We start from the raw sequence: 21,170 nt of genomic DNA, 5'->3' as shown, positions 1-21,170 counted from the left end.
TAGGGTTTCGGGTTAGGGTTAGGGTTAGGTTAGGTTTAGGGTTAGGGTTAGGGGTTAGGGTTAGGGTTAGGGGTTGGGGTTTGGGTTAGGGGTAGGGGTAGGGGTAGGGTTAGGGTTAGGGTTATGTGTTAGGGTTTGTGTTAGAGGTTAGGGTTAGGTTTACTGTTCGTGGTTAGAGTTACGTTTAGGGGTTAGCATTAGGGTTAGGGATTAGGTTTAGGGTGTTTAGAGTTAGTGTTGGGCTTTAGGATCGGGGCTTAGGTTCAGGGTCAGAGGTTAGGGTTGGTGGTAGGGCTTAGATTTAGCGGTCAGTTTAAGGGCACAGGACCTGGTTAATCTACGGTGAGAGGGGTGTGGTCGGAGTCACCACAAAAGCACAACATCATTCCTTGGGCCTTGGGACAAAACCCACATGCAGGACTCAGGCAGAGCCTCATCTCACACATGGCATGGCTGTATTGTAGGCTTGCTTCACTCTGGGAATGGAAGTAGTGTGAGAATTAGGGTTAGGTTTGGGGTTAGGGGTTTCGAGTTAGGGGTTAGGTTTCGAGTCAGGGTCAGGTGCTAGGGATTAGTGGTTAGGTTTAGAGTTAGTGTTAGGGGTTAGGTGTTAAGTCTGGGTTGGGGGCCAGGGTTAGGTTTAGGGTTGGGGTTAGCGTTAGGGTTAGGGGTTAGGGTTAAGGGATAGGGTTAGGGTTAAGGGTTAGGCTTAGGGTTAGGGTTCAGGGTTAGGGTTAAGGTTTAGGGTTAGAGTCAGGGTTAAGTGTTAGGGTGAGGCTTAACAGTTAGGGTTAGGGTTAGGGGGTTAGGAATAGGGTTAGGGTTAAGGGTTAGGTTTATGGTTCCGGTTTAAGGTTAGGATTAGGGGTTAGGGTTAGTATTAACTGTAGGTAAGTGTTGGGGTTAGATCTATAGGCATTAGCGTATAGGTTAGGATTAGGGTTAAGTAGGGTTATGTTTAATGGTTAGGATTGGGATTAGCGTTAAGGGTTAGGGTTAAGCTTTAGGGGTTATGACTAAGGATCAATGGTTAGGGTTATTTTTAGGCGTAGGGTTAGGGTAAGGGTTTTAGGGTTAGTGTTAGTGTTGTCGGTAGGGTTAAGGTTAGGGTTGGCGTTTCAGAATTAGGGATTAGGTGTTATGGTTATGGCTAGGAGTTAGGGTTAGAGTTACGGTATAGGGCTTGTTCTCAGGGTGTCCTGCATTATCGTTAAGATAAGGGGTTAAGTTAGGGTTAGGGTGAGGTTTACGTGTTAAGGTGAGCAGTAGGATCAGGGTTAGGTGTTATGTTCTGGGTTAGGGTTATGGGTGTGGGGTAGGGTTTACGCTTAGGGCACGGGCCCTGTATGCACTAGGAGGCGAAGTTAGGGGTCTGTGATGGTCGCTGGGAACCCACTCTATCGTACGCAGTGTATGGGCCTCTGGGTTTCATGCAGGACACTGTGGCAGAGCGGGCTTTCATGCATGGCTTAGTAGGATTGTAGGCTTTCAAAACTCTGAGAAAGCAAGTCTGAGAATTAGATTTAGGGTTAGGATTACGGTACGGTTTAGGGATGAAGATTAGTGATAGGGTGAGGGCTTAGGGTTAGGGGTTAGGGTTAGGGTTGTTGGCAGGGTGAAGGTTAGGGTTGGCATTTTAGAATTAGGGATGAGGTGTTACGGTTATGGCTAGGGGTTAGGATTAGAATTATGGGATAGGGCTTCTTCTCAGGGTGTTATGCATTAAGGTTAAGATAAGGGGATAAGTTAGGGTTACGGGGAGGTTTATGTTTTAAGGTGAGCAATAGGATCAGGGTCAGGTGCTATGTTCAGGGTGAGGGTTATCTGTTAGGGGTAGTGTTTATACTTAGCGTACAGGCCCTGTGTGCACTGGGCGGGGGGCTGGGGTTAGGGGGATGGGATTGTCCCCGGGAACCCACTCTATCATACGCTAGGTATAGGCTCCTGGTTTCATGCAAGAGAGAGCTGCAGAGCCCCCTTTTACTCATGGCATGGGAGGATTTTAGGCTTTCTAAACTCTAAGAAAGCAAGAAGTCCGAGAATTAGATTTAGGGGTAGGATTATGATAATGTTTAGGGTTAGGGTTAGTGTTAAGGTGGGGTCTTAGGGTTAGGGGTTAGGGTTAGAGGTTAGTGTTAGGTGTAACAGTTACAGTTAGGTTTATGGTTAAGTTTCAGGGTTAGGGTTAAGGTTTGGGTTTAGCGTTTGGCACAGGGTTAGGCTTCAGTGTTAGCTTTATGGTTAAAGATTAGGATTAGGGTTAGTGTGAGGGTTAATGGTAAGGGTCAAGATTAAGGGTTAGGGTTGGGGTTAGGGTTAGGTTTAGGGTTAGGGCTTAGGGTTAGGGGATAGGATTACGGTTAAGTGTTGGGCTTATGGTTAGGGTTAAAGTTTAGTGTTAGGGTTAATGTTTAGTGTTATGGTCCAGTTTAAGTGTTAGGGTGAGGGTTAACAGTTAGGATTAGGCTTAGGGGTTAGGGATATAGTGAAGGTTCAGTGTTAGGGTTAGGTTTAGGGTTCAGGGTTAGGGTTAGCTTTAGGGGTTATGGTTAGGGTTAGGTGTTAGGTTAGTGTCAGGGTTAGGTCTAGTCGTGAGGGTAAGGTTTAGGGTTAGCTTTAAGAGCTAGGGTTAGGTTTAATGGTTAGGATTAGGATTACGGTTAAAGGTTAGGGTAATGCTCAGGGGTTAGGGTGAAGGGTGAAGGGTTAGGGCTTTTGTTAGGCATAGCGTTGGGGTTAGACCTAAGGGTTCCTGTCAGTGTTAGGGTTGTAGGCAGCGTTACGTTTAGGCTTAGCGGTGGAGAATTAGGGTTAGGGATTAGGTGTTACAGTGATGACTAGGAGATAGGGTTAGAATTATGGGATAGGGGATGTTCTCAGGGAATGGGTTATGCATTAACGTTACGTTAAGAGGTTAAAGTTAGGCTCACGGTGAGGTTTACGTGTTAAGGGGAGAAATAGGAACAGGGTTAGGTGCCATGTTCAGGGTTAGGGTTATCTGTTAAATGTATCATTTATGCTTAGCGCACGGGCCCTGTCGGCATTAGGCTGGGGGGAGGTTAGGGGGCTGGGATTGTCACCGGGAACCCACTGTATCGGACTCTGGGTATGGGCCCGTGGATTTCATGCGGGACACAGTGGTAGAGCCTCCTTTCACACATGGCATGGGAGGATTGCAGGCTTTCTAAACTCTAAGAAAGCAAGAAGTCTGAGAATTAGATTTAGGGTTAGGATTATGGTTCGGGTTCAGGATGAAGTGTAGTGTTATGGTGAGGGGATAGGGTTACAGATTAGGGTTAGGGTTTAAGGTTACTGTTAGGTTTAACGGTTACAGTTCGTTTTGGGGTTGAGGTTTGCGGATAGGGTTAAGATGAGGGGTCAGGGTTTGGTACAGGGTTAGGGTTGTGTTCGGTTTAGGGTTGAAGTTTAGGATTAGGGTTAGGATTAAAGGTTAGCATGAGAGTTAACGGATAAGATTAAGGTTAAGGGTTAGGGTTAGGGTTTAGGTTTAGGGTTAAGGGTTAGGGTTAGTTTTAGGGTTAGAGTTATGTGTTAGGGTTTGTGTTAGAGGTTAGGGTTAGGTTTACTGTTCGTGGTTAGAGTTACGTTTAGGGGTTAGCATTAGGGTTAGGGATTAGGTTTAGGGTAAGTGTTTAGAGTTAGTGTTGGGCTTTAGGCTCGGGGCTTAGGTTCAGGGTCAGAGGTTAGGGTTGGTGGTAGGGCTTAGATTTAGCGGTCAGTTTAAGGGCACAGGACCTGGTTAATCTACGGTGAGAGGGGTGTGGTCGGAGTCACCACAAAAGCACAACATCATTCCCTGGGCCTTGGGACAAAACCTACATGCAGGACTCAGGCAGAGCCTCATCTCACACATGGCATGGCTGTATTGTAGGCTTGCTTCACTCTGGGAATGGAAGTAGTGTGAGAATTAGGGTTAGGTTTGGGGTTAGGGGTTTCGAGTTAGGGGTTAGGTTTCGAGTCAGGGTCAGGTGCTAGGGATTAGTGGTTAGGTTTAGAGTTAGTGTTAGGGGTTAGGTGTTAAGTCTGGGTTGGGGGCCAGGGTTAGGTTTAGGGTTGGGGTTAGCGTTAAGGTTAGGGGTTAGGGTTAAGGGATAGGGTTAGGGTTAAGGGTTAGGCTTAGGGTTAGGGTTCAGGGTTAGGGTTAAGGTTTAGGGTTGGAGTCAGGGTTAAGTGTTAGGGTGAGGCTTAACAGTTAGGGTTAGGGTTAGGGGGTTAGGAATAGGGTTAGGGTTAAGGGTTAGGGTTATGGTTCAGGTTTAAGGTTAGGATTAGGGGTTAGGGTTAGTGTTAACTGTAGGTCAGTGTTGGGGTTAGATCTCTAGGCATTAGCGTATAGGTTAGGGTTAGGGTTAAGTAGGGTTATGTTTAATGGTTAGGATTGGGATTAGCGTTAAGGGTTAGGGTTAAGCTTTAGGGGTTATGACTAAGGATCAATGGTTAGGGTTATTTTTAGGCGTAGGGTTAGGGTAAGGGTTTTAGGGTTAGTGTTAGTGTTGTCGGTAGGGTTAAGGTTAGGGTTGGCGTTTCAGAATTAGGGATTAGGTGTTATGGTTATGGCTAGGAGTTAGGGTTAGAATTACGGTATAGGGCTTGTTCTCAGGGTGTCCTGCATTATCGTTAAGATAAGGGGTTAAGTTAGGGTTAGGGTGAGGTTTACGTGTTAAGGTGAGCAGTAGGATCAGGGTTAGGTGTTATGTTCTGGGTTAGGGTTATGGGTGTGGGGTAGGGTTTACGCTTAGGGCACGGGCCCTGTATGCACTAGGAGGCGAAGTTAGGGGTCTGTGATGGTCGCTGGGAACCCACTCTATCGTACGCAGTGTATGGGCCTCTGGGTTTCATGCAGGACACTGTGGCAGAGCGGGCTTTCATGCATGGCTTAGTAGGATTGTAGGCTTTCAAAACTCTGAGAAAGCAAGTCTGAGAATTAGATTTAGGGTTAGGATTACGGTACGGTTTAGGGATGAAGATTAGTGATAGGGTGAGGGCTTAGGGTTAGGGGTTAGGGTTAGGGTTAGGGTTGTTGGCAGGGTGAAGGTTAGGGTTGGCATTTTAGAATTAGGGATGAGGTGTTACGGTTATGGCTAGGGGTTAGGATTAGAATTATGGGATAGGGCTTCTTCTCAGGGTGTTATGCATTAAGGTTAAGATAAGGGGATAAGTTAGGGTTACGGGGAGGTTTATGTTTTAAGGTGAGCAATAGGATCAGGGTCAGGTGCTATGTTCAGGGTGAGGGTTATCTGTTAGGGGTAGTGTTTATACTTAGCGTACAGGCCCTGTGTGCACTGGGCGGGGGGCTGGGGTTAGGGGGATGGGATTGTCCCCGGGAACCCACTCTATCATACGCTAGGTATAGGCTCCTGGTTTCATGCAAGAGAGAGCTGCAGAGCCCCCTTTTACTCATGGCATGGGAGGATTTTAGGCTTTCTAAACTCTAAGAAAGCAAGAAGTCCGAGAATTAGATTTAGGGGTAGGATTATGATAATGTTTAGGGTTAGGGTTAGTGTTAAGGTGGGGTCTTAGGGTTAGGGGTTAGGGTTAGAGGTTAGTGTTAGGTGTAACAGTTACAGTTAGGTTTATGGTTAAGTTTCAGGGTTAGGGTTAAGGTTTGGGTTTAGCGTTTGGCACAGGGTTAGGCTTCAGTGTTAGCTTTATGGTTAAAGATTAGGATTAGGGTTAGTGTGAGGGTTAATGGTAAGGGTCAAGATTAAGGGTTAGGGTTGGGGTTAGGGTTAGGTTTAGGGTTAGGGCTTAGGGTTAGGGGATAGGATTACGGTTAAGTGTTGGGCTTATGGTTAGGGTTAAAGTTTAGTGTTAGGGTTAATGTTTAGTGTTATGGTCCAGTTTAAGTGTTAGGGTGAGGGTTAACAGTTAGGATTAGGCTTAGGGGTTAGGGATATAGTGAAGGTTCAGTGTTAGGGTTAGGTTTAGGGTTCAGGGTTAGGGTTAGCTTTAGGGGTTATGGTTAGGGTTAGGTGTTAGGTTAGTGTCAGGGTTAGGTCTAGTCGTGAGGGTAAGGTTTAGGGTTAGCTTTAAGAGCTAGGGTTAGGTTTAATGGTTAGGATTAGGATTACGGTTAAAGGTTAGGGTAATGCTCAGGGGTTAGGGTGAAGGGTGAAGGGTTAGGGCTTTTGTTAGGCATAGCGTTGGGGTTAGACCTAAGGGTTCCTGTCAGTGTTAGGGTTGTAGGCAGCGTTACGTTTAGGCTTAGCGGTGGAGAATTAGGGTTAGGGATTAGGTGTTACAGTGATGACTAGGAGATAGGGTTAGAATTATGGGATAGGGGATGTTCTCAGGGAATGGGTTATGCATTAACGTTACGTTAAGAGGTTAAAGTTAGGCTCACGGTGAGGTTTACGTGTTAAGGGGAGAAATAGGAACAGGGTTAGGTGCCATGTTCAGGGTTAGGGTTATCTGTTAAAGGTATCATTTATGCTTAGCGCACGGGCCCTGTCGGCATTAGGCTGGGGGGAGGTTAGGGGGCTGGGATTGTCACCGGGAACCCACTGTATCGGACTCTGGGTATGGGCCCGTGGATTTCATGCGGGACACAGTGGTAGAGCCTCCTTTCACACATGGCATGGGAGGATTGCAGGCTTTCTAAACTCTAAGAAAGCAAGAAGTCTGAGAATTAGATTTAGGGTTAGGATTATGGTTCGGGTTCAGGATGAAGTGTAGTGTTATGGTGAGGGGATAGGGTTACAGATTAGGGTTAGGGTTTAAGGTTACTGTTAGGTTTAACGGTTACAGTTCGTTTTGGGGTTGAGGTTTGCGGATAGGGTTAAGATGAGGGGTCAGGGTTTGGTACAGGGTTAGGGTTGTGTTCGGTTTAGGGTTGAAGTTTAGGATTAGGGTTAGGATTAAAGGTTAGCATGAGAGTTAACGGATAAGATTAAGGTTAAGGGTTAGGGTTAGGGTTTAGGTTTAGGGTTAAGGGTTAGGGTTAGTTTTAGGGTTAGAGTTATGTGTTAGGGTTTGTGTTAGAGGTTAGGGTTAGGTTTACTGTTCGTGGTTAGAGTTACGTTTAGGGGTTAGCATTAGGGTTAGGGATTAGGTTTAGGGTAAGTGTTTAGAGTTAGTGTTGGGCTTTAGGCTCGGGGCTTAGGTTCAGGGTCAGAGGTTAGGGTTGGTGGTAGGGCTTAGATTTAGCGGTCAGTTTAAGGGCACAGGACCTGGTTAATCTACGGTGAGAGGGGTGTGGTCGGAGTCACCACAAAAGCACAACATCATTCCCTGGGCCTTGGGACAAAACCTACATGCAGGACTCAGGCAGAGCCTCATCTCACACATGGCATGGCTGTATTGTAGGCTTGCTTCACTCTGGGAATGGAAGTAGTGTGAGAATTAGGGTTAGGTTTGGGGTTAGGGGTTTCGAGTTAGGGGTTAGGTTTCGAGTCAGGGTCAGGTGCTAGGGATTAGTGGTTAGGTTTAGAGTTAGTGTTAGGGGTTAGGTGTTAAGTCTGGGTTGGGGGCCAGGGTTAGGTTTAGGGTTGGGGTTAGCGTTAAGGTTAGGGGTTAGGGTTAAGGGATAGGGTTAGGGTTAAGGGTTAGGCTTAGGGTTAGGGTTCAGGGTTAGGGTTAAGGTTTAGGGTTGGAGTCAGGGTTAAGTGTTAGGGTGAGGCTTAACAGTTAGGGTTAGGGTTAGGGGGTTAGGAATAGGGTTAGGGTTATGGTTCAGGTTTAAGGTTAGGATTAGGGGTTAGGGTTAGTGTTAACTGTAGGTCAGTGTTGGGGTTAGATCTCTAGGCATTAGCGTATAGGTTAGGGTTAGGGTTAAGTAGGGTTATGTTTAATGGTTAGGATTGGGATTAGCGTTAAGGGTTAGGGTTAAGCTTTAGGGGTTATGACTAAGGATCAATGGTTAGGGTTATTTTTAGGCGTAGGGTTAGGGTAAGGGTTTTAGGGTTAGTGTTAGTGTTGTCGGTAGGGTTAAGGTTAGGGTTGGCGTTTCAGAATTAGGGATTAGGTGTTATGGTTATGGCTAGGAGTTAGGGTTAGAATTACGGTATAGGGCTTGTTCTCAGGGTGTCCTGCATTATCGTTAAGATAAGGGGTTAAGTTAGGGTTAGGGTGAGGTTTACGTGTTAAGGTGAGCAGTAGGATCAGGGTTAGGTGTTATGTTCTGGGTTAGGGTTATGGGTGTGGGGTAGGGTTTACGCTTAGGGCACGGGCCCTGTATGCACTAGGAGGCGAAGTTAGGGGTCTGTGATGGTCGCTGGGAACCCACTCTATCGTACGCAGTGTATGGGCCTCTGGGTTTCATGCAGGACACTGTGGCAGAGCGGGCTTTCATGCATGGCTTAGTAGGATTGTAGGCTTTCAAAACTCTGAGAAAGCAAGTCTGAGAATTAGATTTAGGGTTAGGATTACGGTACGGTTTAGGGATGAAGATTAGTGATAGGGTGAGGGCTTAGGGTTAGGGGTTAGGGTTAGGGTTAGGGTTGTTGGCAGGGTGAAGGTTAGGGTTGGCATTTTAGAATTAGGGATGAGGTGTTACGGTTATGGCTAGGGGTTAGGATTAGAATTATGGGATAGGGCTTCTTCTCAGGGTGTTATGCATTAAGGTTAAGATAAGGGGATAAGTTAGGGTTACGGGGAGGTTTATGTTTTAAGGTGAGCAATAGGATCAGGGTCAGGTGCTATGTTCAGGGTGAGGGTTATCTGTTAGGGGTAGTGTTTATACTTAGCGTACAGGCCCTGTGTGCACTGGGCGGGGGGCTGGGGTTAGGGGGATGGGATTGTCCCCGGGAACCCACTCTATCATACGCTAGGTATAGGCTCCTGGTTTCATGCAAGAGAGAGCTGCAGAGCCCCCTTTTACTCATGGCATGGGAGGATTTTAGGCTTTCTAAACTCTAAGAAAGCAAGAAGTCCGAGAATTAGATTTAGGGGTAGGATTATGATAATGTTTAGGGTTAGGGTTAGTGTTAAGGTGGGGTCTTAGGGTTAGGGGTTAGGGTTAGAGGTTAGTGTTAGGTGTAACAGTTACAGTTAGGTTTATGGTTAAGTTTCAGGGTTAGGGTTAAGGTTTGGGTTTAGCGTTTGGCACAGGGTTAGGCTTCAGTGTTAGCTTTATGGTTAAAGATTAGGATTAGGGTTAGTGTGAGGGTTAATGGTAAGGGTCAAGATTAAGGGTTAGGGTTGGGGTTAGGGTTAGGTTTAGGGTTAGGGCTTAGGGTTAGGGGATAGGATTACGGTTAAGTGTTGGGCTTATGGTTAGGGTTAAAGTTTAGTGTTAGGGTTAATGTTTAGTGTTATGGTCCAGTTTAAGTGTTAGGGTGAGGGTTAACAGTTAGGATTAGGCTTAGGGGTTAGGGATATAGTGAAGGTTCAGTGTTAGGGTTAGGTTTAGGGTTCAGGGTTAGGGTTAGCTTTAGGGGTTATGGTTAGGGTTAGGTGTTAGGTTAGTGTCAGGGTTAGGTCTAGTCGTGAGGGTAAGGTTTAGGGTTAGCTTTAAGAGCTAGGGTTAGGTTTAATGGTTAGGATTAGGATTACGGTTAAAGGTTAGGGTAATGCTCAGGGGTTAGGGTGAAGGGTGAAGGGTTAGGGCTTTTGTTAGGCATAGCGTTGGGGTTAGACCTAAGGGTTCCTGTCAGTGTTAGGGTTGTAGGCAGCGTTACGTTTAGGCTTAGCGGTGGAGAATTAGGGTTAGGGATTAGGTGTTACAGTGATGACTAGGAGATAGGGTTAGAATTATGGGATAGGGGATGTTCTCAGGGAATGGGTTATGCATTAACGTTACGTTAAGAGGTTAAAGTTAGGCTCACGGTGAGGTTTACGTGTTAAGGGGAGAAATAGGAACAGGGTTAGGTGCCATGTTCAGGGTTAGGGTTATCTGTTAAAGGTATCATTTATGCTTAGCGCACGGGCCCTGTCGGCATTAGGCTGGGGGGAGGTTAGGGGGCTGGGATTGTCACCGGGAACCCACTGTATCGGACTCTGGGTATGGGCCCGTGGATTTCATGCGGGACACAGTGGTAGAGCCTCCTTTCACACATGGCATGGGAGGATTGCAGGCTTTCTAAACTCTAAGAAAGCAAGAAGTCTGAGAATTAGATTTAGGGTTAGGATTATGGTTCGGGTTCAGGATGAAGTGTAGTGTTATGGTGAGGGGATAGGGTTACAGATTAGGGTTAGGGTTTAAGGTTACTGTTAGGTTTAACGGTTACAGTTCGTTTTGGGGTTGAGGTTTGCGGATAGGGTTAAGATGAGGGGTCAGGGTTTGGTACAGGGTTAGGGTTGTGTTCGGTTTAGGGTTGAAGTTTAGGATTAGGGTTAGGATTAAAGGTTAGCATGAGAGTTAACGGATAAGATTAAGGTTAAGGGTTAGGGTTAGGGTTTAGGTTTAGGGTTAAGGGTTAGGGTTAGTTTTAGGGTTAGAGTTATGTGTTAGGGTTTGTGTTAGAGGTTAGGGTTAGGTTTACTGTTCGTGGTTAGAGTTACGTTTAGGGGTTAGCATTAGGGTTAGGGATTAGGTTTAGGGTAAGTGTTTAGAGTTAGTGTTGGGCTTTAGGCTCGGGGCTTAGGTTCAGGGTCAGAGGTTAGGGTTGGTGGTAGGGCTTAGATTTAGCGGTCAGTTTAAGGGCACAGGACCTGGTTAATCTACGGTGAGAGGGGTGTGGTCGGAGTCACCACAAAAGCACAACATCATTCCCTGGGCCTTGGGACAAAACCTACATGCAGGACTCAGGCAGAGCCTCATCTCACACATGGCATGGCTGTATTGTAGGCTTGCTTCACTCTGGGAATGGAAGTAGTGTGAGAATTAGGGTTAGGTTTGGGGTTAGGGGTTTCGAGTTAGGGGTTAGGTTTCGAGTCAGGGTCAGGTGCTAGGGATTAGTGGTTAGGTTTAGAGTTAGTGTTAGGGGTTAGGTGTTAAGTCTGGGTTGGGGGCCAGGGTTAGGTTTAGGGTTGGGGTTAGCGTTAAGGTTAGGGGTTAGGGTTAAGGGATAGGGTTAGGGTTAAGGGTTAGGCTTAGGGTTAGGGTTCAGGGTTAGGGTTAAGGTTTAGGGTTGGAGTCAGGGTTAAGTGTTAGGGTGAGGCTTAACAGTTAGGGTTAGGGTTAGGGGGTTAGGAATAGGGTTAGGGTTAAGGGTTAGGGTTATGGTTCAGGTTTAAGGTTAGGATTAGGGGTTAGGGTTAGTGTTAACTGTAGGTCAGTGTTGGGGTTAGATCTCTAGGCATTAGCGTATAGGTTAGGGTTAGGGTTAAGTAGGGTTATGTTTAATGGTTAGGATTGGGATTAGCGTTAAGGGTTAGGGTTAAGCTTTAGGGGTTATGACTAAGGATCAATGGTTAGGGTTATTTTTAGGCGTAGGGTTAGGGTAAGGGTTTTAGGGTTAGTGTTAGTGTTGTCGGTAGGGTTAAGGTTAGGGTTGGCGTTTCAGAATTAGGGATTAGGTGTTATGGTTATGGCTAGGAGTTAGGGTTAGAATTACGGTATAGGGCTTGTTCTCAGGGTGTCCTGCATTATCGTTAAGATAAGGGGTTAAGTTAGGGTTAGGGTGAGGTTTACGTGTTAAGGTGAGCAGTAGGATCAGGGTTAGGTGTTATGTTCTGGGTTAGGGTTATGGGTGTGGGGTAGGGTTTACGCTTAGGGCACGGGCCCTGTATGCACTAGGAGGCGAAGTTAGGGGTCTGTGATGGTCGCTGGGAACCCACTCTATCGTACGCAGTGTATGGGCCTCTGGGTTTCATGCAGGACACTGTGGCAGAGCGGGCTTTCATGCATGGCTTAGTAGGATTGTAGGCTTTCAAAACTCTGAGAAAGCAAGTCTGAGAATTAGATTTAGGGTTAGGATTACGGTACGGTTTAGGGATGAAGATTAGTGATAGGGTGAGGGCTTAGGGTTAGGGGTTAGGGTTAGGGTTAGGGTTGTTGGCAGGGTGAAGGTTAGGGTTGGCATTTTAGAATTAGGGATGAGGTGTTACGGTTATGGCTAGGGGTTAGGATTAGAATTATGGGATAGGGCTTCTTCTCAGGGTGTTATGCATTAAGGTTAAGATAAGGGGATAAGTTAGGGTTACGGGGAGGTTTATGTTTTAAGGTGAGCAATAGGATCAGGGTCAGGTGCTATGTTCAGGGTGAGGGTTATCTGTTAGGGGTAGTGTTTATACTTAGCGTACAGGCCCTGTGTGCACTGGGCGGGGGGCTGGGGTTAGGGGGATGGGATTGTCCCCGGGAACCCACTCTATCATACGCTAGGTATAGGCTCCTGGTTTCATGCAAGAGAGAGCTGCAGAGCCCCCTTTTACTCATGGCATGGGAGGATTTTAGGCTTTCTAAACTCTAAGAAAGCAAGAAGTCCGAGAATTAGATTTAGGGGTAGGATTATGATAATGTTTAGGGTTAGGGTTAGTGTTAAGGTGGGGTCTTAGGGTTAGGGGTTAGGGTTAGAGGTTAGTGTTAGGTGTAACAGTTACAGTTAGGTTTATGGTTAAGTTTCAGGGTTAGGGTTAAGGTTTGGGTTTAGCGTTTGGCACAGGGTTAGGCTTCAGTGTTAGCTTTATGGTTAAAGATTAGGATTAGGGTTAGTGTGAGGGTTAATGGTAAGGGTCAAGATTAAGGGTTAGGGTTGGGGTTAGGGTTAGGTTTAGGGTTAGGGCTTAGGGTTAGGGGATAGGATTACGGTTAAGTGTTGGGCTTATGGTTAGGGTTAAAGTTTAGTGTTAGGGTTAATGTTTAGTGTTATGGTCCAGTTTAAGTGTTAGGGTGAGGGTTAACAGTTAGGATTAGGCTTAGGGGTTAGGGATATAGTGAAGGTTCAGTGTTAGGGTTAGGTTTAGGGTTCAGGGTTAGGGTTAGCTTTAGGGGTTATGGTTAGGGTTAGGTGTTAGGTTAGTGTCAGGGTTAGGTCTAGTCGTGAGGGTAAGGTTTAGGGTTAGCTTTAAGAGCTAGGGTTAGGTTTAATGGTTAGGATTAGGATTACGGTTAAAGGTTAGGGTAATGCTCAGGGGTTAGGGTGAAGGGTGAAGGGTTAGGGCTTTTGTTAGGCATAGCGTTGGGGTTAGACCTAAGGGTTCCTGTCAGTGTTAGGGTTGTAGGCAGCGTTACGTTTAGGCTTAGCGGTGGAGAATTAGGGTTAGGGATTAGGTGTTACAGTGATGACTAGGAGATAGGGTTAGAATTATGGGATAGGGGATGTTCTCAGGGAATGGGTTATGCATTAACGTTACGTTAAGAGGTTAAAGTTAGGCTCACGGTGAGGTTTACGTGTTAAGGGGAGAAATAGGAACAGGGTTAGGTGCCATGTTCAGGGTTAGGGTTATCTGTTAAAGGTATCATTTATGCTTAGCGCACGGGCCCTGTCGGCATTAGGCTGGGGGGAGGTTAGGGGGCTGGGATTGTCACCGGGAACCCACTGTATCGGACTCTGGGTATGGGCCCGTGGATTTCATGCGGGACACAGTGGTAGAGCCTCCTTTCACACATGGCATGGGAGGATTGCAGGCTTTCTAAACTCTAAGAAAGCAAGAAGTCTGAGAATTAGATTTAGGGTTAGGATTATGGTTCGGGTTCAGGATGAAGTGTAGTGTTATGGTGAGGGGATAGGGTTACAGATTAGGGTTAGGGTTTAAGGTTACTGTTAGGTTTAACGGTTACAGTTCGTTTTGGGGTTGAGGTTTGCGGATAGGGTTAAGATGAGGGGTCAGGGTTTGGTACAGGGTTAGGGTTGTGTTCGGTTTAGGGTTGAAGTTTAGGATTAGGGTTAGGATTAAAGGTTAGCATGAGAGTTAACGGATAAGATTAAGGTTAAGGGTTAGGGTTAGGGTTTAGGTTTAGGGTTAAGGGTTAGGGTTAGTTTTAGGGTTAGAGTTATGTGTTAGGGTTTGTGTTAGAGGTTAGGGTTAGGTTTACTGTTCGTGGTTAGAGTTACGTTTAGGGGTTAGCATTAGGGTTAGGGATTAGGTTTAGGGTAAGTGTTTAGAGTTAGTGTTGGGCTTTAGGCTCGGGGCTTAGGTTCAGGGTCAGAGGTTAGGGTTGGTGGTAGGGCTTAGATTTAGCGGTCAGTTTAAGGGCACAGGACCTGGTTAATCTACGGTGAGAGGGGTGTGGTCGGAGTCACCACAAAAGCACAACATCATTCCCTGGGCCTTGGGACAAAACCTACATGCAGGACTCAGGCAGAGCCTCATCTCACACATGGCATGGCTGTATTGTAGGCTTGCTTCACTCTGGGAATGGAAGTAGTGTGAGAATTAGGGTTAGGTTTGGGGTTAGGGGTTTCGAGTTAGGGGTTAGGTTTCGAGTCAGGGTCAGGTGCTAGGGATTAGTGGTTAGGTTTAGAGTTAGTGTTAGGGGTTAGGTGTTAAGTCTGGGTTGGGGGCCAGGGTTAGGTTTAGGGTTGGGGTTAGCGTTAAGGTTAGGGGTTAGGGTTAAGGGATAGGGTTAGGGTTAAGGGTTAGGCTTAGGGTTAGGGTTCAGGGTTAGGGTTAAGGTTTAGGGTTGGAGTCAGGGTTAAGTGTTAGGGTGAGGCTTAACAGTTAGGGTTAGGGTTAGGGGGTTAGGAATAGGGTTAGGGTTATGGTTCAGGTTTAAGGTTAGGATTAGGGGTTAGGGTTAGTGTTAACTGTAGGTCAGTGTTGGGGTTAGATCTCTAGGCATTAGCGTATAGGTTAGGGTTAGGGTTAAGTAGGGTTATGTTTAATGGTTAGGATTGGGATTAGCGTTAAGGGTTAGGGTTAAGCTTTAGGGGTTATGACTAAGGATCAATGGTTAGGGTTATTTTTAGGCGTAGGGTTAGGGTAAGGGTTTTAGGGTTAGTGTTAGTGTTGTCGGTAGGGTTAAGGTTAGGGTTGGCGTTTCAGAATTAGGGATTAGGTGTTATGGTTATGGCTAGGAGTTAGGGTTAGAATTACGGTATAGGGCTTGTTCTCAGGGTGTCCTGCATTATCGTTAAGATAAGGGGTTAAGTTAGGGTTAGGGTGAGGTTTACGTGTTAAGGTGAGCAGTAGGATCAGGGTTAGGTGTTATGTTCTGGGTTAGGGTTATGGGTGTGGGGTAGGGTTTACGCTTAGGGCACGGGCCCTGTATGCACTAGGAGGCGAAGTTAGGGGTCTGTGATGGTCGCTGGGAACCCACTCTATCGTACGCAGTGTATGGGCCTCTGGGTTTCATGCAGGACACTGTGGCAGAGCGGGCTTTCATGCATGGCTTAGTAGGATTGTAGGCTTTCAAAACTCTGAGAAAGCAAGTCTGAGAATTAGATTTAGGGTTAGGATTACGGTACGGTTTAGGGATGAAGATTAGTGATAGGGTGAGGGCTTAGGGTTAGGGGTTAGGGTTAGGGTTAGGGTTGTTGGCAGGGTGAAGGTTAGGGTTGGCATTTTAGAATTAGGGATGAGGTGTTACGGTTATGGCTAGGGGTTAGGATTAGAATTATGGGATAGGGCTTCTTCTCAGGGTGTTATGCATTAAGGTTAAGATAAGGGGATAAGTTAGGGTTACGGGGAGGTTTATGTTTTAAGGTGAGCAATAGGATCAGGGTCAGGTGCTATGTTCAGGGTGAGGGTTATCTGTTAGGGGTAGTGTTTATACTTAGCGTACAGGCCCTGTGTGCACTGGGCGGGGGGCTGGGGTTAGGGGGATGGGATTGTCCCCGGGAACCCACTCTATCATACGCTAGGTATAGGCTCCTGGTTTCATGGAAGAGAGAGCTGCAGAGCCCCCTTTTACTCATGGCATGGGAGGATTTTAGGCTTTCTAAACTCTAAGAAAGCAAGAAGTCCGAGAATTAGATTTAGGGGTAGGATTATGATAATGTTTAGGGTTAGGGTTAGTGTTAAGGTGGGGTCTTAGGGTTAGGGGTTAGGGTTAGAGGTTAGTGTTAGGTGTAACAGTTACAGTTAGGTTTATGGTTAAGTTTCAGGGTTAGGGTTAAGGTTTGGGTTTAGCGTTTGGCACAGGGTTAGGCTTCAGTGTTAGCTTTATGGTTAAAGATTAGGATTAGGGTTAGTGTGAGGGTTAATGGTAAGGGTCAAGATTAAGGGTTAGGGTTGGGGTTAGGGTTAGGTTTAGGGTTAGGGCTTAGGGTTAGGGGATAGGATTACGGTTAAGTGTTGGGCTTATGGTTAGGGTTAAAGTTTAGTGTTAGGGTTAATGTTTAGTGTTATGGTCCAGTTTAAGTGTTAGGGTGAGGGTTAACAGTTAGGATTAGGCTTAGGGGTTAGGGATATAGTGAAGGTTCAGTGTTAGGGTTAGGTTTAGGGTTCAGGGTTAGGGTTAGCTTTAGGGGTTATGGTTAGGGTTAGGTGTTAGGTTAGTGTCAGGGTTAGGTCTAGTCGTGAGGGTAAGGTTTAGGGTTAGCTTTAAGAGCTAGGGTTAGGTTTAATGGTTAGGATTAGGATTACGGTTAAAGGTTAGGGTAATGCTCAGGGGTTAGGGTGAAGGGTGAAGGGTTAGGGCTTTTGTTAGGCATAGCGTTGGGGTTAGACCTAAGGGTTCCTGTCAGTGTTAGGGTTGTAGGCAGCGTTACGTTTAGGCTTAGCGGTGGAGAATTAGGGTTAGGGATTAGGTGTTACAGTGATGACTAGGAGATAGGGTTAGAATTATGGGATAGGGGATGTTCTCAGGGAATGGGTTATGCATTAACGTTACGTTAAGAGGTTAAAGTTAGGCTCACGGTGAGGTTTACGTGTTAAGGGGAGAAATAGGAACAGGGTTAGGTGCCATGTTCAGGGTTAGGGTTATCTGTTAAAGGTATCATTTATGCTTAGCGCACGGGCCCTGTCGGCATTAGGCTGGGGGGAGGTTAGGGGGCTGGGATTGTCACCGGGAACCCACTGTATCGGACTCTGGGTATGGGCCCGTGGATTTCATGCGGGACACAGTGGTAGAGCCTCCTTTCACACATGGCATGGGAGGATTGCAGGCTTTCTAAACTCTAAGAAAGCAAGAAGTCTGAGAATTAGATTTAGGGTTAGGATTATGGTTCGGGTTCAGGATGAAGTGTAGTGTTATGGTGAGGGGATAGGGTTACAGATTAGGGTTAGGGTTTAAGGTTACTGTTAGGTTTAACGGTTACAGTTCGTTTTGGGGTTGAGGTTTGCGGATAGGGTTAAGATGAGGGGTCAGGGTTTGGTACAGGGTTAGGGTTGTGTTCGGTTTAGGGTTGAAGTTTAGGATTAGGGTTAGGATTAAAGGTTAGCATGAGAGTTAACGGATAAGATTAAGGTTAAGGGTTAGGGTTAGGGTTTAGGTTTAGGGTTAAGGGTTAGGGTTAGTTTTAGGGTTAGAGTTATGTGTTAGGGTTTGTGTTAGAGGTTAGGGTTAGGTTTACTGTTCGTGGTTAGAGTTACGTTTAGGGGTTAGCATTAGGGTTAGGGATTAGGTTTAGGGTAAGTGTTTAGAGTTAGTGTTGGGCTTTAGGCTCGGGGCTTAGGTTCAGGGTCAGAGGTTAGGGTTGGTGGTAGGGCTTAGATTTAGCGGTCAGTTTAAGGGCACAGGACCTGGTTAATCTACGGTGAGAGGGGTGTGGTCGGAGTCACCACAAAAGCACAACATCATTCCCTGGGCCTTGGGACAAAACCTACATGCAGGACTCAGGCAGAGCCTCATCTCACACATGGCATGGCTGTATTGTAGGCTTGCTTCACTCTGGGAATGGAAGTAGTGTGAGAATTAGGGTTAGGTTTGGGGTTAGGGGTTTCGAGTTAGGGGTTAGGTTTCGAGTCAGGGTCAGGTGCTAGGGATTAGTGGTTAGGTTTAGAGTTAGTGTTAGGGGTTAGGTGTTAAGTCTGGGTTGGGGGCCAGGGTTAGGTTTAGGGTTGGGGTTAGCGTTAAGGTTAGGGGTTAGGGTTAAGGGATAGGGTTAGGGTTAAGGGTTAGGCTTAGGGTTAGGGTTCAGGGTTAGGGTTAAGGTTTAGGGTTGGAGTCAGGGTTAAGTGTTAGGGTGAGGCTTAACAGTTAGGGTTAGGGTTAGGGGGTTAGGAATAGGGTTAGGGTTATGGTTCAGGTTTAAGGTTAGGATTAGGGGTTAGGGTTAGTGTTAACTGTAGGTCAGTGTTGGGGTTAGATCTCTAGGCATTAGCGTATAGGTTAGGGTTAGGGTTAAGTAGGGTTATGTTTAATGGTTAGGATTGGGATTAGCGTTAAGGGTTAGGGTTAAGCTTTAGGGGTTATGACTAAGGATCAATGGTTAGGGTTATTTTTAGGCGTAGGGTTAGGGTAAGGGTTTTAGGGTTAGTGTTAGTGTTGTCGGTAGGGTTAAGGTTAGGGTTGGCGTTTCAGAATTAGGGATTAGGTGTTATGGTTATGGCTAGGAGTTAGGGTTAGAATTACGGTATAGGGCTTGTTCTCAGGGTGTCCTGCATTATCGTTAAGATAAGGGGTTAAGTTAGGGTTAGGGTGAGGTTTACGTGTTAAGGTGAGCAGTAGGATCAGGGTTAGGTGTTATGTTCTGGGTTAGGGTTATGGGTGTGGGGTAGGGTTTACGCTTAGGGCACGGGCCCTGTATGCACTAGGAGGCGAAGTTAGGGGTCTGTGATGGTCGCTGGGAACCCACTCTATCGTACGCAGTGTATGGGCCTCTGGGTTTCATGCAGGACACTGTGGCAGAGCGGGCTTTCATGCATGGCTTAGTAGGATTGTAGGCTTTCAAAACTCTGAGAAAGCAAGTCTGAGAATTAGATTTAGGGTTAGGATTACGGTACGGTTTAGGGATGAAGATTAGTGATAGGGTGAGGGCTTAGGGTTAGGGGTTAGGGTTAGGGTTAGGGTTGTTGGCAGGGTGAAGGTTAGGGTTGGCATTTTAGAATTAGGGATGAGGTGTTACGGTTATGGCTAGGGGTTAGGATTAGAATTATGGGATAGGGCTTCTTCTCAGGGTGTTATGCATTAAGGTTAAGATAAGGGGATAAGTTAGGGTTACGGGGAGGTTTATGTTTTAAGGTGAGCAATAGGATCAGGGTCAGGTGCTATGTTCAGGGTGAGGGTTATCTGTTAGGGGTAGTGTTTATACTTAGCGTACAGGCCCTGTGTGCACTGGGCGGGGGGCTGGGGTTAGGGGGATGGGATTGTCCCCGGGAACCCACTCTATCATACGCTAGGTATAGGCTCCTGGTTTCATGCAAGAGAGAGCTGAAGAGCCCCCTTTTACTCATGGCATGGGAGGATTTTAGGCTTTCTAAACTCTAAGAAAGCAAGAAGTCCGAGAATTAGATTTAGGGGTAGGATTATGATAATGTTTAGGGTTAGGGTTAGTGTTAAGGTGGGGTCTTAGGGTTAGGGGTTAGGGTTAGAGGTTAGTGTTAGGTGTAACAGTTACAGTTAGGTTTATGGTTAAGTTTCAGGGTTAGGGTTAAGGTTTGGGTTTAGCGTTTGGCACAGGGTTAGGCTTCAGTGTTAGCTTTATGGTTAAAGATTAGGATTAGGGTTAGTGTGAGGGTTAATGGTAAGGGTCAAGATTAAGGGTTAGGGTTGGGGTTAGGGTTAGGTTTAGGGTTAGGGCTTAGGGTTAGGGGATAGGATTACGGTTAAGTGTTGGGCTTATGGTTAGGGTTAAAGTTTAGTGTTAGGGTTAATGTTTAGTGTTATGGTCCAGTTTAAGTGTTAGGGTGAGGGTTAACAGTTAGGATTAGGCTTAGGGGTTAGGGATATAGTGAAGGTTCAGTGTTAGGGTTAGGTTTAGGGTTCAGGGTTAGGGTTAGCTTTAGGGGTTATGGTTAGGGTTAGGTGTTAGGTTAGTGTCAGGGTTAGGTCTAGTCGTGAGGGTAAGGTTTAGGGTTAGCTTTAAGAGCTAGGGTTAGGTTTAATGGTTAGGATTAGGATTACGGTTAAAGGTTAGGGTAATGCTCAGGGGTTAGGGTGAAGGGTGAAGGGTTAGGGCTTTTGTTAGGCATAGCGTTGGGGTTAGACCTAAGGGTTCCTGTCAGTGTTAGGGTTGTAGGCAGCGTTACGTTTAGGCTTAGCGGTGGAGAATTAGGGTTAGGGATTAGGTGTTACAGTGATGACTAGGAGATAGGGTTAGAATTATGGGATAGGGGATGTTCTCAGGGAATGGGTTATGCATTAACGTTACGTTAAGAGGTTAAAGTTAGGCTCACGGTGAGGTTTACGTGTTAAGGGGAGAAATAGGAACAGGGTTAGGTGCCATGTTCAGGGTTAGGGTTATCTGTTAAAGGTATCATTTATGCTTAGCGCACGGGCCCTGTCGGCATTAGGCTGGGGGGAGGTTAGGGGGCTGGGATTGTCACCGGGAACCCACTGTATCGGACTCTGGGTATGGGCCCGTGGATTTCATGCGGGACACAGTGGTAGAGCCTCCTTTCACACATGGCATGGGAGGATTGCAGGCTTTCTAAACTCTAAGAAAGCAAGAAGTCTGAGAATTAGATTTAGGGTTAGGATTATGGTTCGGGTTCAGGATGAAGTGTAGTGTTATGGTGAGGGGATAGGGTTACAGATTAGGGTTAGGGTTTAAGGTTACTGTTAGGTTTAACGGTTACAGTTCGTTTTGGGGTTGAGGTTTGCGGATAGGGTTAAGATGAGGGGTCAGGGTTTGGTACAGGGTTAGGGTTGTGTTCGGTTTAGGGTTGAAGTTTAGGATTAGGGTTAGGATTAAAGGTTAGCATGAGAGTTAACGGATAAGATTAAGGTTAAGGGTTAGGGTTAGGGTTTAGGTTTAGGGTTAAGGGTTAGGGTTAGTTTTAGGGTTAGAGTTATGTGTTAGGGTTTGTGTTAGAGGTTAGGGTTAGGTTTACTGTTCGTGGTTAGAGTTACGTTTAGGGGTTAGCATTAGGGTTAGGGATTAGGTTTAGGGTAAGTGTTTAGAGTTAGTGTTGGGCTTTAGGCTCGGGGCTTAGGTTCAGGGTCAGAGGTTAGGGTTGGTGGTAGGGCTTAGATTTAGCGGTCAGTTTAAGGGCACAGGACCTGGTTAATCTACGGTGAGAGGGGTGTGGTCGGAGTCACCACAAAAGCACAACATCATTCCCTGGGCCTTGGGACAAAACCTACATGCAGGACTCAGGCAGAGCCTCATCTCACACATGGCATGGCTGTATTGTAGGCTTGCTTCACTCTGGGAATGGAAGTAGTGTGAGAATTAGGGTTAGGTTTGGGGTTAGGGGTTTCGAGTTAGGGGTTAGGTTTCGAGTCAGGGTCAGGTGCTAGGGATTAGTGGTTAGGTTTAGAGTTAGTGTTAGGGGTTAGGTGT

This window comes from Eulemur rufifrons, unplaced genomic scaffold, assembly GCF_041146395.1.
Source record: "Eulemur rufifrons isolate Redbay unplaced genomic scaffold, OSU_ERuf_1 scaffold_44, whole genome shotgun sequence".
Classification (NCBI taxonomy): Eukaryota; Metazoa; Chordata; class Mammalia; order Primates; family Lemuridae; genus Eulemur; species Eulemur rufifrons.
This window is presented reverse-complemented; position numbering follows the sequence as displayed.